The sequence below is a fragment of the Pinus tabuliformis genome, chromosome 2_2 (assembly GCF_031772625.1).
Source record: "Pinus tabuliformis cultivar Carrire ecotype Pingquan chromosome 2_2, CPIR1, whole genome shotgun sequence".
Classification (NCBI taxonomy): Eukaryota; Viridiplantae; Streptophyta; class Pinopsida; order Pinales; family Pinaceae; genus Pinus; species Pinus tabuliformis.
In genome coordinates, this window is record NC_142300.1 from 411,623,879 (window position 1) to 411,636,147 (window position 12,269).

Consider the following 12,269-nt stretch of genomic DNA (forward strand, 5'->3'; position numbering starts at 1 on the left):
CATGTATCCTCTCAGAGTAGTACAAACAATCCTTGTGAGAGGAGATGAGTGCTACAATGAAAAATTCTTAAATGCAACAACAATATGTTGGACACTTAAAAATGATAATGGTTAGAGGGGTAAACCAAATATTTATAACATGACCTCTATAACCGTTTTCTTAGCAAAAACCCCCATATGTATCTATGTTATGCAAATTATTCTCTAAGAGACGTGCATTATTTCTTATACAATCTCGAAAAAGGATTCAATGTTTGAAGACAAATTTTCAGCAAAAGTATCAACCACCCAACTCAGATTTTTCCCTCGATGATTCATCTACATCCACTGAACTAACTCTTTTATTTTCTAAATTCATTTCCATGACAAGAGCAAAATAGATGGCATATTCTTGCAGCGGGGAAGACACTTCATCACTAGATCCAAGTTTTGCAATAGAATTTAAAATTTCTATCAATACATCCAACCCAAGATCCCTCAAAGAAGCATAATTTCACATAAGCTCATCCAAGGCAGATGATAAGGACCCAAGAGTGTCACTTTCCAAATCCAGTAAGTAGGTATTTGATGTAAAAAAATTCACAAAACATCTTAGAGAAACACAATCATTTTTTTTTAACAATGTGGTGAATCGGTAACTGTGAGGCCTAATCTAAGGAAGACCCAGGATCAACCCTCATAGCTTGAATACCAAGTTTATTAAGACACAAATCATCCAAACATTGTGGTATACAAGCTACTGCATTTGCAGAAGGGAGGACACCAACCATGATGGCGTCCAAAAAGACATTAGGAAGACCAACAACATCTAGAACAAAATAGAAAGTTGGATCTTTGTTAATAAGATCACTCATGACTGTAGCTGCAAGTGAAAATACTCCACCACCGAATTCCTTTAATATTCTGAATATAGTGCACAAGAAAAAATGGCAAAGAACTCCCTTTAGATCCATATAGGTAACAAAATTGTCTGGGTAACATACATCACTCATACGCATTTTCTTGCTAGACATAAATTCCAGGGATCCATGAGTTTCAAAATTAAATACATGATCAACCTTAAATATTTTCTCCAAAAATGAGTAATAAGCAGCAAATCCATGGTGTGGACTTGCTGATTTTGCAAAAATAAGGCTCATTGGATCGCCTTCATATATGAAAGTTGGTTGCACTCCAATGAAAATATTGCCAATTTTTTTTCCATATACAAGTAGGTTCTCCCCATAGTAATTAAGGTTCCCTAGAGGTTTGCCCCTATTTTCTTCCAAAGCCTTAGCATAAGGTGTGAGTTGTTAGCACTCTCTCGCATTAATTTTGTAAGAAATATTAAGATTTGGGTTGTTGAAATTAACTTCTTTGCCATGAATTGTGTCTTCAATCAGTGCTTCAAAAGTATCTAGCAAACCTTCTACATTATATCCATCTATCTTTAGTTCATGTAATACACTGAAAATTGAAGAGAATACATTGAGGTAGGTTGCAGTGCCAACATTGGATTTATTAGGTGGGAAGTTAAATACATATACAACTATTTTCTTGTTCTCCTACAAACATGCAAGTAATAATATATTGCATCAAAGAAAACTGTTGTTATACCTAACTTCAATTATCTCAATTAGGTTGTAACATGCAAAACAAATTGAAATGAAATTTTGACATGATCACCTTTGTTATTTTATTTAGCTGAGCCCACTTGATATCCCTTGTACAAAATTGTTCAAAACACTTATGAAGTGCATGGGACTTGCCTACACATCAATATAAAGAAGTTAGAAACAAATTTTTATGGCCACTTCAAAAGAACCCTGCAATGGCTCAAGAGAAACTTTGATCCTACATATGTGTATGGTACCATGACCCCTATTTTGGTATTCTGACATTGATGTAATGATAATTTGAGTTTCACAACAAGTTCAACAATTTTAGATAGATTATATTGTTAAAAAATTATCTAATTGATGAACTTGCAGAAATAATGTTGAGAAAAACAATGAAACCTACCCATTCTTGCATTGCAACCTGAGAAAACAATCGACTCCAAAACACCATCAAGCTCAGGAAGAGAAATCTTCCATGCAACCTGAATTGGATGCAATCCCAAATTGTTTATAAGCCATTCCTTTGTAGTCTGGAACACTAGTGGCAAGGCCACAATGTAGGGAACATCAAGATTGGACAAAGCTTGTATAGAGCGAAGATGATCCTATCTAGGAAACCAAAACATCTACAAGAGATTTCCTTGTTATTGAATCATACAATAAATTCTCCACAGGGGTGGAAAAATCTAATCCACCTAAGAATATTGGCAAAACCTTTGCACCCCTAACTTCCAATTCCATCACAACAATAACATAGTGACTATCATCACCAATAATAATGCGGCTTCATTGCAAGGTGATACCACTGACTGGTGCATTTAGGTTTTTGAGTTTCTTATTTTCATAATTTCTAGTGTCATACAAATTCTAATACTCTTTAACATCATCATACATGCAAGGAGGTAGAGGGTGCCATATTCTTGTGTCCAAATAGACAATTAGATCAAAAAAATCTAGTTGTGTTTTATTGAGAGCGGTCACACACTACCCAACTATCATCTTAAAGAAGTTTTAATATTCTCTAGGGATCCACCTATCAAAAACTGCAAACTCATGATACAGGCTCTATCATCTTGAGCCTTGTTCCTTGGAAAATACTTCAGGACTTTGGGTATGGTCCTAACAAGCTTAAGAATGCTTTACTCAAAGCCCGATGACTTCTTATTTCTTTTAAACATTTGAAAGAAAGGACTTTTGGATTGGCCCAAATAATACATACTAAGCATAGTTACCAGGTATTTGATGCCTTAGAAGGTAGGATTACTATTTTGGATCCTCAAAGATAGAAAATGGCCTTGACTGACTATGATCATGTTGAGTGTGGAGCCTAATTATCTTCTGCATTCAAAGGTATCACCACATTGGACCCCAGTTCGTAACGTGGCGGCAACTCCACCTATAAAATGTGTGCCGCCAGGGGTGTCCAGGGGGGATGATGACGATTATTTGGAGCCCCCCCTGTAGTGGGGGATCGGAGGCAGATACCTGTATACAGAGATCCACGAGATCTTTTTCTTCTCCTTCCCTATTGAGCTATACGAGTGGATCACGAAGCTAGCAGATAGCTAAGGAAGGTGGAAACTTGACAGTCCTATTGTGTGGAGCCCGGAGCTAATACAAAAATTGGAAGTATCAGAAGATAATGTCATCCACGCTATCGATCATTGGCTCAATAGCGTCACAAGAGGATTTGTGACAGGATTCGTAGTTGACACCTCAGTCAGCTACAGTGAGGCTTTGCGACACTTTCTCAAAGGATTGCGAGGTAAGTACGTAAAATCTTTGAATGCCTGGATTAAAATTCTATTGTGCAAAAAATGGGTTATGCAGCTACCTTGATGTTCGGGACTACAAGAATTGAAAAAACTTACACGAACAAAGGAAAAAAGGGTCTGAAGTACAATCCATTAGTTTCACCTCCATGAGGTGACAAGGAAGAAATAGTGAAGGCTTCTTCGCGAAGTGCTATTCAGTTAATAAGACAATGATTCCCACGAATACCACCTCCACCCACACCACCTCCAAATTCACCACCATTGACTCCAACTTCACCTGTACCACCTCCACCTCCACCACAGGTCATTATGGCAAATAAAGTGAAGCTGCCTTTGTTCAAAGGCTTGGAAAATGAGGACCGAGACAAATTCTGGTTCATTGTAAGGGCTGTATGGGAAGCTCAAGGTGTTAAAGATGATCATACAAAGAAGGTGACACTTGCTAGTGCTCTACAAGATTGCGCACTAACTTAGTATATTAAGTACTCTAACAATATCCTGAATGCTGGAGTGGCAAACATCAAGATATCATTGAATAGAGAATTCAGGATGCCTAAATATGAGGCACAGTCAATTGTGCTATTCAAAGAAATCACGATGCAAATAGGCGAGATGCCTTGGGAACTAGATTAGAGGTTGAAATATACAATATGTGAAGCCAACATGAACCTAACAGATGGACAACATCGTGAGTGGATTGTTGCTTCGCTCCTACCACACTTAAGTGCTGCACTATCATAGCAGAAGATAACCACTTAGGCGGAGGCCTTGGATATTGCCATGAGACTACATGAAACTCCAATGCAAGATCCAAATCTACGAGTTTAGCAGATCCATGCACAGTTGAAGAATCTATGCCTTGAGATGCACAGTCTAAAGCAGGACAAGACTGTTCAACCAGAGGTGCACGAGGAGGTATGGTGCTTGAAATGTAAGAGTCAGGGGCATGAAAAGGACCATTGCGAACTATATTGCAGGAGGCAGACTGATGCCTTTAAGGCTAGAAGCTCAAGCAGGACCTAGAGTGGGGCCTGCATTATGGTGTGCTATCTATCAGGTAGCTGGAAAACATGCCATGGATAACTTTCACTTGCTACAGAGGTTTGTATAGACACCGCAACAACTGTTCTGCAGCTTTTGTAGGTCGATAAGGCATGATGAGCATACTTGAAGGAGATATGAATTGATGATGGATAGAACTCCCACCTATAGGGTTCAGACCGAAACACGACCCCCTGACCAGAGTGCAGGGATGGTGTGGATAGGATTTCAGGGGCATGGAAGAGGCTGAGGCAGAGGAAGACCTAGAAGAGGTCAAGGATAGTTTATTTTCTACAATTGCGGAGGACAAGGACACTATGCCCATGATTTCACTAATCCAATGCATTCGTCGTGCAAGTATTACACATTGTTTGATCATGAAACGAAAGACTATCCTACGCTGATAGCTAGGATACGTGACAAAGGGGCACTACCACCTCCGTCGACTCAGAACCTGCAGATGATGAGGTCTGTGCCACGCGAAGAGGATCCAAATGTAAATATAGTGCTCAGAAGTGGAATCACAATAGGAGATTACAAGGGGAAACAACTAGAAGATAGTACATGGATTCGCAAATATCTTGCAAAGGAGGCTGAGTTTGATTTGGAGCACGCATGTGAAACCATCATGGGAGCTAAGAAGAGCTTCACTGAGGCCTCCACCTCAGGATGCAAGGATATGGCCGAGCAGGAGATGGACCCCTCTATGCTCACAACTTTCCTGGAGACCTATATGAAGTTACTACGCGATAGTAAGGATGTGAAAGGGTTACAAGAGCTTATCAATAGATGCATTGGAACTGCATCGGGTGAACCACATGTAGTACGAAAGATTGGAAAGCATAAAACAAGGATAGGATGGGAGATGAGACTAACAGTGCAGATAGGAGAGTATGAGATGGATTAGGTTATTTTGGACCTAGGGTCAGACACGAACGTCCTGCCGAAGCAGATTTTGGAATGAATGGGGATACCCACTTTGCAATGGTCTCAGATTCAACTAAGAATGGTCAATCAACAAAAGATCATCCCCATGGGGTGGTTGTAGGGGGTGACCGTGGATATTGAGGGAGAAAACACGCTAGCTGATTTTGAAGTAATAAAGATAGTGGATGACAGTAATCCCTATCTTGTGCTCTTAGGAATTGACTGGCCCACCGATATGAATGGGGTAATCAATTTGAAGAATTAGAAGCTGATCTTTGAGAAGAAATCACTGTGCATAATAGTACCTGTAGATCCTGCTGAGGGATTGTGCTATATGGAACCATTCCACGATTATGAGAGCGATGACGATTTGAATTGTATGTATAAGATAATGGCGCGAGATCAATATTGGGTGAATCCCACCATGAATGGACAAATTACATGCGATCATGAGAGTTCTAGCACATCAGACTCCAATGAAGAGTTAGAGCGCTGGCAGAACTGGTTACATGAAGTGAATACATTGAACTGCAACATGATGACCCGATTGCTGCGTTGTGTGTCCTTGGAGGTAAGAAATATTTCTACTTGTGATGGTCTGAATGAGGTAGATATCTTTTTGGATGCATTTGAAAGGGAGGTACTAGAAAAGCAGTGCTTCCAGGCATTGGACTAGGTCCATCGCACTATGCCCGCAAGATGGTGGGGTACACATAAGGGAAGATTTGATGACTGGGGCGAATGCAAGAGAATGATGAGAACTCGCTTTGGGAAGCTAAATATGTGAATGATAGACAAGTATGATGGGAAAGATGATCCGTGACCTCATTTGGAAAAAGGACTGAGGCTTATGGAGAAAAGCCTCAACCTGAATCGGTGCATTTGTTCTGTCACACCCTAGATATTGTCCTGATGAACTAGTATGTAGAAATTGAGCTCCACCATGGGATAGGCGAATGGGATATCCTTCGCAAGGGATTCATGATGACATTCAGTTTTGAGGAAGGGTTTGACAGTATTGATGAAGCGCTACAAGAAGTGAAAGTAGCAATCTTTAGGATACCATAGGATCCTTTAGACCTAATTCATCCTGAATGGGATACTCAGTTAATTCGTGAGCTAGAATTTTATCATGTAACTACTAAAGAAGAGAATGAGGATCTGCTGAAGATTAACATTCCAGAAACAGAAGTTCACTGTGAGGTTCAAGGACCGTAGATTGAGAACCCTGATATAACCACGCCACTGAAAACAAAACAAGTAAACATTGGTATGGAGGCAGAACCCAAATTCGTGAATATTGGAGACTACTGGGATGACACGACGATGGAGAAGGTCACTGAATTTCTCCGTGAATACTAGGATTTATTCCCTACCAAGTTTACAGATCTAAAAGAGATAATCGGGGACCTAGGAATGATGAAGATTATGTTGAATCCCGATGCGAAGCCGGTTAAGCAAAGGCCTTACCATCTCAATCCAAAATATAAGGAAAAGGTCTGCTTAGAGCTGGACAAGACACTTGCAGTAGGCATCATTGAGCTTGTGGAAGAATCTGACTAGGTAAGACCAATGGTGGTACAGGAAAATAAGTAGAAGGATGAAATAAGGATATGCATGGATCTTAGAAAGTTGAATGATGCCTGTGTACATTACCCTTTCTCGACTCCGTTCACCGATGAAGTGTTCGAAAATGTAGGTGGCCATGAAGCATATTCCTTCACTGATGGGCTCTCTAGGTACCACCAGATCAAAATCGCACTAGAGGATAGGAGTAAGATAACCTTCACGACCAAGTGGGGTCGTTTTTAGTACACTGTAATGCCATTTGGATTAAAAAATGCGCCTGCGATCTTCTCACACGTAGTTGTTGCTGCATTCAAGGAATTTATTCAGAAGTTCTTGGAGGTATAATTTTGATGATTAGACTATGTTTGGGCTGGTTAAATGCCATGTAGCAAGCTTGTGCCTAATGCTAGATACCTGTCGAAGATACTAGATCACACTCAATCTCAAGAAGTCTCTATTTTGTGTTCCTTTTGGGAACTTGTTCGGGCATGTGGTTTGCAGACAGGCACTGATGGTATGCCCTACAAAGATCGCAGTGATACTAAAATTGGAAGCGCCGAGGAGTTGTGAAATAGCTGCATGTTGCCTTGGGACATACGAGATACTACAAAAACCTTATTAAAGGCTATGCCTAGATAAATGTGCCTATGGAAAAAAATTTCAAGAGGGATGTCACATTCTGTTGGAATGATGACTGTAAGAAGATCTTAGATATACTGAAAGAAAAGATGGTCACCGTGCCAATTCTAGTCTTCCCGGATTGGAAGAAAGAGTTTCATGTACATGTCAATGTGTCATGTATAGCGCTAGGAGCAATACTAACACAAGCTAGTGGAGAAGGCTTGGACCATCCTATCACGTTTGCAAGTGGAAGATTATCCAAAGTGGAGAAGAACTATTCCACTAGCGAGTGCAAGGGGCTAGCCATGGTGCATGTGCTCTAGAAGTATAGGAACTACTTGCTGGGAGGCCATTTTAAGATGTATAACAATCACTCCGCATTGAAGTACTTGGTCAAAAATCCTGTGTTGGGGGGGAGAATCTATAGGTGGCTCTTATTGTTCCAAGAGTATGATTTTGAAGTTGTCGTGAAGCTTAGATGACTGAATGCCAGCCCAGACCATCTGTCACATATCGAAATAGGAAAGGAACCCACTAGCTTGGAAGAAGGATTGCCTGACGCACAACTATTTGCAGTGCACCTCGTGGATGGTAATTTTGAGGATATAGTACATTTCCTAATGGCAGGTGCTGCACTGGAAGGATACACTGTCCAACAGAAAAGGGAATTAGTGGTTCGCGCAGTAGATTTCTTTGTCATTGTTGGGCATCTGTACAAGATGGGGACTAATGTGATATTGTGATAGTATGTACGTGAGCTCGAAAGAAGTAGCATCCTCATGGCCACTCATGGGGGTTATGCGGGAGGAAATTATGTAGGGAGAGTGACCGTGCAGAAGATTCTGCGTGCAGGGTTGTGGTGGCCAACCCTCCATCATGACTCAAAATAATACTGCAAGGCGTGTGATGTGTGTTAAAGGACTGGCAGACCATTGTAGAGGGATGAGATGCCTTTGAATCCACAAATGACGTTGCAACCCTTCGAGAAGTGGGCGATATATTTTGTGGGACACATTCAGCCCCAAGGAAATATGGGAGGAAGGTACATTATCACCGCGATGGAGTATTTGGCTCGTTGGGAAGAGGCGCAGCCGGTGAAGGATTGCATGGGTGTGACTTCCACGAAGTTCCTATTTGAGCATGTACTAATGCAATATGGCTGTCCAAAGATCTTGATGAGTGATCATGGTATGCGCTTCTTGAATGAGATGATCAGTACGCTGACAGAGGAATTTCAGGTATACCACCAGAAGAGCATGCCTTATCACCTATAGGCTAATGGGACGGTGGAAGCGTTCAACATAGTGCTCAAAAATGTGTTAACCAAGGTTTTCAATGCTCAATGAAGTGATTGGGACCGATGCCTACCTATAGTATTGTGGGCTTATCGAACGATATGCAAGAAGTTGACTGGACAAAACCCTTTTAAGCTTGCTTATGGCATTGAAGCAGTAATGCCTATGGAATACATTGTGCCTAGTCTGCACATAGCAGCACTCATAGGTATGACGGTTCACGCAGCCCTCGAGGAGAGGCTTGCATAGATGGATGAGCTCCAAGAAGAGAGATTTTTGGTTGGATTTCACCAGTAGGTCCAAAAGCAGCGTGAATAGGCATGGCATGGTTGACACATTAAGTTGCACTCATTTAAGGTAAATGAACTAGTTTTGTTATATGATAGTAAGTTTGATAAATTTCCAGGGAAGTTCAGGATGCACTGGTTAGAGCCCTATGTTATTAAGGATATTACTGACGGAGGAGTGGTACAACTGGTCAAGTTGATTGGAGAACCCTTCCGCGGAAAAGTGAATGGAAGCCGCTTGGAGCCATACACTAGCAGACCAACCATGTTACTAAATGAAGGTAGAATAGTCTTAGCGCTCTAGCAACTGAAAGGAGGCATGGGACTATAAACTACACTGCCCGAGTTGGGGAGTTGCACGATTGGAAGATGGTGCGAAGCAAGGGATTGTCACTAGGTCCACGACAGCGTAGAGGGAGTTGCGCTACCTAGGGATAAATTGCTCAGGTTGGTCGGAAAGTGACTATTACGGTCACTGTTCATGAAAATACGAAAGAAATAAAGCCAAATGGAGTGGGCGACTAGCATTTAAGATGAAATTTATGGCTTAGATCCTTGAAAATCTTCTGCCAATCTGGCTTTAATGAACTGATTTTGGGGGGAACGGTCGGATTTGAATTCAAAATGCCCTATAAGCTACAAGTGGTTGTCTAGAAAGAAACACTTGGCATTTTGATTATTCAGTTGTTGAGCTCTCAGAAACCTATGGACCCAGAGTTCTTCGAGGATCTCAAATAGACTCTTGCATTTGTGAACTTGCCTAAGACATTGCGAGCACTGATGGAGAGTGTTACGTCAGCACCCCCAGAAGTTATACATACAGAGCAAGTAGTAGAAGAGCCAACACAAGAAATGAAAAAATAGGAAGAAGTAGCTGCTCCCAACGTAGCTACTCCAGAAGTAGCTGAAGTATGGGAGGAGGTCCCTAAATCCTCGAGAACACCAAGGCTGAAGCCAACCCCAACCAAGGAAACCGTGAAGGACAAGAAGGGCAAGCAACCTATCATACTGGTGCATGCCTCACCAAGGTGAAACCCACCAAAGCCCACTACATAAGAGAAAGACAAGGCTATAGACCTAGAAGCCGAGGAGGAAGATATCAAAGACATCCCACTGGATGATGAGGATGTGGGAATGGAAGTAGAGGAGGTTGAAGCCCAGGGTGCAGACCCTATTACACAGTTGCCGGAGTATGTCCCTCTGTGCAAGCCTAAGTCCAATGTCCCAAAGGAAATTGATGAGAATAAGACTTCCCTACAAATCTTTATGCTACTGGACAAAATTGCTTTCGACGGTCTGTGCTTGGCCAGAGTGCCGATACTAAAGCTTGAACACTGGGACTTGGCAAACGATGAGAAGTTCCCACACCTGGAAACCAAGCACTTGATGCACCACATCATAGACATGAATACGGGGATGACTGCATTGGAGCCATGGAAGTGGCTTAGGGGAGTAGAGAAGGCAAGATTTCTCACCCTGCTCTAGGTGCCACACTATAATCGCACCCCAGTGACAGTTTTGGTCATCAAGCAGTTGTTGTGCTTGGTGCATGATGGGTTTCTATGGATGGAGGAGCCAATATCCATCATATATATGTTAATTCACCGAATAACGTGCGTGCTATATACAGGTGAGAATCTAGCGATGATCTTCGAGAACAAGGGCAAAGAGCATGCTCTCACAGATTAAATGAAGGATAAATTCAAGCTAGTGAAGAAGCTGCGTGGGTATGCTATCTCCAGCATGTGAGACCCCGCTGTGAAGGTAGCAATGTAGATCCTTGCAGGGAAGGTGATGTGGAAGTACCGCGCTGATGAGGTGTCAGCACCTGTCATCGTGCTCTCATAATAGTGCGCAAAAGGAGTCCAGTTTAATTGGTTGAACTACCTTCATGGAGAGTTCCTGGCAAACTATCATGAAGCATAAGAGAAAAGAAAGACATTCCACTACGTGTGGCTCTTGCTGTCGATTGTGCTGGAAGCATGGAAGCTACTAGAGGAGAGCCAATTCCCTTCGGTCATGCTAGACCTTCCTGAAGCAGTGAAGTACACTTAGCTGTGGGCGACCAAGGATGCATAGCGAGTTCAGGACAACAAGATCTTCTAGATCTTGATGGAAATGAATATCAAGATGGCCATCAATCGTAAGCCGAAATTGTTACCCATAGTGTATGCCAACCTGCAGGGCTATGCCAAGTTTAAAGCTGATTTCCATTGAATATCAATTAGTGCATGGAAGGAACCTGTGCAAAAGTGGTATGACTTGCCGTATCTGGCCACAGATGATGCCATCGATGCAGTGCTTGATCAATGGCTAGTGGAGTGGCACACTACCATCGACTTGGTGGTGGGTGGAAGCAAGTTTGTTGCATAGAAGAAGAAGGGGGAGGTCAATCTGAAGATGGCGTAGCTGGTCAAAAAGAGGAAAAATGAGGCCGCTGAGAAGGCCCAGGCAAAGCAAGTAGGAAAGGAGGTAGGAAAACATACAAGTGGCATAGAGCATGGCTCTGACAAAGGTGCGTGGTCGCCTTCACTTGGGACCAAAGAGGAAGACATAGAACAACATGGTGAGGACCCTCAGGAGACATCTGCCCACATTAAGTGCTCGAGAGAGCTGGAAAAGGGAGGGTCTAGAAAGAAATCCAAGGAAACCAAGACCTTGTTGGACCCTATCACATTGATGGAGGGTGACTTACATGATATCAATGACACAGTTAGAGATGTCACCGCGGAGGCCCTGCAGCAATTTGAACAATAACAATAGATCATACTAGGGGCTATCTAGACTAGGTTGTAGGAGTTGCAGACCCATGCGTCATAGGCTGGTACAGTGTCTACCAACTCGGCCATCGACACTTCAGAGGCTGCCGATATGCTGTGCACGAAGACTTCTAGTGCAATAGTGCTACCGGATGGAGCACTGACCATGAAAAATGAGGCTGACAGGCCCACTGTTAGTGCCTTGAAGGGAGTTGGGCTAAACCTGGTAGCACTTCCATGTGAATCACTCCACCTCTTGTAGGATGGAGTAATTGCAGAAATGAGGGTGTGAGAGCACCATGCCCTTCAGGTGATCAACGAATAGTGGATCAACAATGAACAAATGACCCTACAAAGAAATGCTTCCATTGCGGCTGAGACTAAGGCGACCAACCAG

General features: G+C 42.3%; 1 pseudogene; it reads right to left on the reverse strand.

Annotated features, from left to right (window-relative positions):
• Positions 1 to 647: 647 nt before the first annotated feature.
• Positions 648 to 12,269, reverse strand: part of LOC149193020 (C2 and GRAM domain-containing protein At1g03370-like) — a 130,974-nt pseudogene continuing 119,352 nt past the window's right edge.